Raw genomic sequence first — 6,043 nt, 5'->3', positions numbered from 1 at the left:
CTGAAATATTTCAATTGGAATACTATCTATTCCTGGGGCCTTATTTTTTTGCTATTTCCTTCAAAGCAGCTTGAACTTCTTCCTTCATCACCATAGGCTCTTTCTCATATGTTGTTTCATGAAATTCCTCTGTGTCTGTCAATTCCTTTTGATACAGTGACTCAGTATATTCTTTCCATCTTCTTTTAATATTTCCTGGATCATTATATATTCTGCATAAGCATGCTTGATTATAGCAACTCTAGTTTAGAATTTGTTCTTCAGTTCCTTGAGCTTAAGAAATGCTTAGCGAGTTCGGCCCTTTTGATTTTCTTACTCCATCTCCTTGCACATTTCACTGTAATATTTTTCTTTGTCATCCTGTGCTGCCTTTTGGAATCTTCTGTTCAGCTCTTTAGTATCTTGAATTCATCCTTGTGCTTTGACTTCTCTGCACTCCAGTGCAGTACTCAGAGTAGCAAACAAAGTAGCTCTGTTGGCAGATAAAGGCTAATAAAAGGCCATTGTTTCCAATGGTTGAAATCGTCCAGTGACTCCAGAGGATAAACAGGTGAAGTCTTGTTTAATAAAAATTTATGGCCTCAGAAATTCAGTGGAGGGTTGTTATGAGTCAGAAGTGAAGTGAAAACAGTAAATGAGTAAGAATATCAAGCAACTTTAAAGAACTATCAATACAAAACATACATACTTAAACATATACATTATGTATCAAACCATTTTGTATTTTAGGGTTCTTCATAATGTTTGTTCATTTATCTTGTAGAGTATCCTTTAGCTAATAACCAACTGTAACAATTGCATGTGAAAGACTAGAATGGCCTTATACACCTTTGGGGGGATGTGTGGAGGAGACTTTAATCTTTAACGAAGCAGTTGACGAGGTATTGAGAGAGAGAGTGACAGAGAGAGAGAGGCAGAGGCAGAGACATAAAGAGAGATAATTGTTGGGCTATTAAGTAAGTTCATATCATTATATTTTGGGTTAACAGTCAAGTGTTACCATTGTGCCCCAAGGCCTAATTCTTACTGAGTTATATATCTTTGGACTTCACCAAATTCTGACTTGAATTTCTAGTTAATCTCTGCTGATATACTAATAAAATAATTTTTAAATTTATCTTCTGTAAGAAAAAAAACGTGTGTAGTGCTTGACTTAACAGCAACAACAACATTAATAATATTGTTCAATAATTTCTGCACTCTGCTTAATCATCTTTCTTTGAAATAGGCACAAATAATTAATCTCTACTCTTAGCCAAGTAAATGTCTTCCAATTTTTTTGCTATAAACTAGTGATCATTTCCATTGGTTATAACCATTGGTTACAATATCATTAGTTACACGTACTGGTTAAAATATTAGTTGGCATTCCATTAACTCCTGACAACTTGTTTATTACCAATGTGTTCAGTGAAGCTTGGACTTCTTTCATCAGAATCATTGGTCCTTAACCATATGCTACCCACTGAAATGGTTAAACATCACTTATTTATTATTAGAATAATGATTTTATTTGCTACTTCCTTTTATTAGTGTTTCCTGCATCATTCAATAATGTGCCCGTAGAACCCTTCACTATTGCAACTTGAGGTTTATATTGGTTTCTTTAGTTCTTTCAGCTTGAGAAATACCTAGTGGGTTCTTATTTTTGTTTGTCTAAATCCGGATGTTTGACTATTTAATAAGAATAATTTGTCTTCTGGATCTGTCCTTGGAAATATTCTGTTAAACTCTCTGATTTCATTATTTCTTCTTCTGACTTTAGACTCTTTACACTCTACATCAAGTTCCATAGCATGCTCTGATAATAATTGTGACATTTCCTTCTTTCCTGAATGATGTACATGAGGTCATTCCATAATTCGTCTGGTCTTCAGTCATTAGTATCCAATACATTAAATCTGTTTAGTGTCTGTAAATTTGACTAGAATACTTCATTAAGAGAAAACTAACAGAAGTTCAAAAGGAATTTAGTAGAGGCTGTGGCACCAGGGGTATCATTGTAGATGTCAGATGGGTCCTAGTGGAAAGCAGAGAATACCAGAAAAATGTCCATTTGTGTTTTATTGACTATGAAAAATAATGTGACAGTCTGGATCATAACTAATGACAATTAACATTGAGAAGAATAAGATTTCTAGAACACTTGATTAAGCTCATAAGAAACCTATACCTAAACTAAGAAGCTATTCCCCCAAAAGAGCAAGGGAATACTGAAAGGTTTAAAATCAGTAAAGATGTGCAGCATAGTTTTAATCTTTCTCCATACCAATTCAATTTGTGTGCTGAGAAAATCATCTGAGAAATTGGACTCTAGGAAAGAGAATATAACATGAGAATTGGAGAAAGACTCATCAACATCCCGTATCATACAGATGACACAACCTTGTTTGATTAAAGTGAAGAGAACTTTAGATGCTTGTTGCAGAAAATTAAAAACCAAACAAACAAAAAAACCCACAATAGCCTCCAATTCTGGATTGCATCTCAACCGTCAAGAAAATAGAAATCTCACCTTCAGACTAATAAGAAAGATCATGATCAATGGAATAAAGATTTGAATTGTCAACTATTTAATTTATTTAGATCCATAATAAACATACTTAGTACCAGTAGTCAGAAGATCAGGAGATGCATTGCACTCTGAAAGGCTGCTGTCAAGAGTACAAATTGCTGAGGAGCAAGGACGTGAGTTTGAAACTGAAGTACCCTTGATTCAGGCCATGGTCTTTCCAGTCACTTGCGAGGCTATCTAAGAACTGGACAATGAGTAAGAATGGCAGAAGAATAATTAATGTCTTTAAGGTGTAGTGTTGGAGAAGAGTACTGAATATATGATGGACTATCAAAAGAACAAACAGATATGGCTTGGGGAAAGTGCAGTCAGATTGTTCCTTGGAAGCAAGGGTAATGAAGCTTCATCTCATAGGTATGTTGCTAAGGGAGAATATTCCTTGGAAAGGTACATGATACTTGGAAAATTGGAGGGCCCATGAAAGAAATGTAGACCCTGAATCTTATGATTTGGCATAATGACTGCTCTAATGGGCTCAGGTGTATAATGGGCTCAGAGATAATGAGGATTGCACAAAATAGGACTGGGTTCAGATCTCTTGTTCATAGGGTCACTATTAACCTTCTTCATGATTTTTCTTAATTGTAGACAATTTGATTACTGTGTATTCCATCTGATGAAGTCTACTGCATACTAATTTTTATGTAGTTCAGAAAGTCATTTTATGATTAAGTCGTTGGTCATACCAAATCCTATCACGTGATCTATGGCCTCATTTTTATTACCAGCCTAATTTTCTGAGGATTGCCATTCTATTTTTCTACAGTTCACATTCTATTTCTAGTGACTCTATGAACAACATATTTGAAATTTTTCCTATCCTGTGCCATCCTCATCCATATTCAATGTCTAACTTTCAGATTCATAGTAAGTGATGGAAAAGGCCATGAATCAGCTGCACCTTAGTGTTCAAACCAACACCACTGTTCCTCTGTAATTTGGAAAGTTCCCTGACAGCAGATGGTCCAATGCAAAATGTTTCCCGGTCTTCTGACTTCTGAAGCTGGTGTGGCGATTATTTCCAAGTAGGATAAAATTGCTGACAATTTCAACCTTTTATTCATTTATCATAATGTTGCTTATTAATCCAGTGGTGAGAATGTTTGTCTTCTTGATGTTGAGAGGTAATTAATATTGAAATATGTAGTCTTTGATCTTCTGCATCAAACATTTCAAGTCCTTCTCATTTTCAGCAATCAAAATTGTGTCATCTGAATAACATGGATTGTTGATGAGTCTTCTCACAATCCTGATACCACATGTCTTCATAGAGTCCAGCTTCTCAAATGATGATTGGTTCAACATACTGACTGAATATCCTTGTTGAGTTCCATGGAGTCAGAAGCAACCAATAGCTGACCCTTCAGTGGATTTTCAGAGGCAATTAATTGCATGGGAGGAGATCGCCCTTCTCTGGTGAAGCAACTTGTGGATTCAAACCACCTGCCTTGGAGATTGCAGCACAGCTTCTTACCACTAGGCCACCAGAGCTCCCATAGAAGTATCAAGAAAAGTTACAGCCCTGAAGTAACCCTTTCCTGATTATAAATGATGCAGCATTCCTTGTCAAGTATATGAATATTCAATTTCTTTATCTTTGATTTAGTGGTTGATGTGTGTATTTGAATAATCTTATTAAAAGATCTTCATTGTATGTGTTTGAGTTAACCTATCACAGCACTGCATTGTGCTTTAGTATAAACCTTGAAATAGTCTTTTTACTATGAATGTAATATCATTCATACTTGTACGTTCTACTTTCCAATTATTAATGGACATTCCAAATAATTCCTTATTGAGTCAAGCCACATCAGCATATAAATGTATTAGAAGTTTTACTCCATCCATGTCATTAAGGCACACTCTGATTTGAAACAGAAAACCTCTCCCTCAGTCATATTCTTAATGTCTTCCAACCTGCTAGTTCATCTTTCGACCTTATATCAGATATTCTTTTACGGCTATTTATAAATTTCATTGATTAATTTTTCTAGATGTATCTCACTAGTCCTTCTTTCTAGTCTATCTTAGTTTGAAAGCACTATAGAAATCTGTGCTCTATGTATTTCAGATACCAATGATATATCTTCCATAAATATAGTAACACATAAGTCAGTAAAGTATTACTAACATACAGATTAGTAGTGGTAATTTGCATTAGATATAGATCAGTAGTATTTAAGACACAGAGAGAAAATAGACTGTTGGAAGATAAGAAGATAGGCACTCTTGAGAACCACCATATAATTCTCCCACTATAATTATATAGCCTTTCAATTTGCCTTTTTCTTGATAAATTTCTAAATTCCAAAAGAGCAGCAATTATGTTTTCTCTACCACTGTATTATGAAAACCTAAAATAATATGTGCTCAAAATAGTTACTTAAAAAAGGTGTAATAAAGGAGCAAACATAAGTCATAGAGTGATCTCTGTAATGTACAGTAGGGGGAAGGAAAAAAATTAAGATATAGTAGAAGATGAAGCATATTTTAAGATATTTTAAGAAGATGAAACATACTTTTTGAAACTTCTTTTTTGCTTTAAAAGCAAAATCATATTGAAAATTCTTAATGAAAAACATTTTAGTCAACATTGAGCTTGTAAAATATTGCAATGGATTTAAAACCTATTGTAGAATTTTTTCAAGAAAATATAGACATTTGTTTAAACTAAAATTAGAGATTGGCACAGGATAGAGCAGGGTTTAAGGCTCTTGTACATAGGGTCGCTATGAGTCACAAGTGACTTGACGGTACATAATAACAACAACAAAATTAGAGAAGGAAAAAATGGTAAAGAAAGAAAGTTATTGAACTATATACATCCATGCACGTTCTTAATTGCATAAAAGAGTATTGGGGTTGTCTAATGTGTGGAGACGATATCATAGCCAGTGTTAGATGAATTTTGGCTGAAAGCAGAGAACATCAGAGGAATGTCTATCTGTGTTTCATCGACTGTGCAAAGACATTTGACTGTGAAAACAAATTGTAGCTAATCTGAAAAGAATGCCAATCCTAGACACTTGATTTTGCTTATGGAAACCTATACTTGGATCAGGATACAGTAGTCAAAACAGAGCAAGGAAACACAGCATAGTTCAAAATCAGGAATGATGTACACCAGTGATGCATCCTATCTTCATACCTTTTCAATCTATATGCAGAAGAGATCTTCAAGGAGAATAAACTCTAAGAGGAGAAATGTGGTATCAGATTGAATGAAGATTCATGAACAACTTCCATCATGCAAATAACACATATGCTTGCTGACACTGAGGAGAACCTGGACTGCAGCCTTCAATACGGATTGAAGCTCAAACATCAAGAAAACAAGGATTCTCACCACTGGACCAATTGAGAGCATCATAATATAGATAAGGAAGAGATTAAGATTGTTAACAGCTTTAGTTTGCTTGGATCTACAATCAACACTATTTACTAACATTAGCCAGGAAATCAAAAGAT

The sequence above is a fragment of the Elephantulus edwardii genome, unplaced genomic scaffold (genome assembly GCF_000299155.1).
Source record: "Elephantulus edwardii isolate Elephantulus edwardi_28Jun2011 unplaced genomic scaffold, EleEdw1.0 scaffold00023, whole genome shotgun sequence".
NCBI lineage: Eukaryota > Metazoa > Chordata > Mammalia > Macroscelidea > Macroscelididae > Elephantulus > Elephantulus edwardii.
This window is presented reverse-complemented; position numbering follows the sequence as displayed.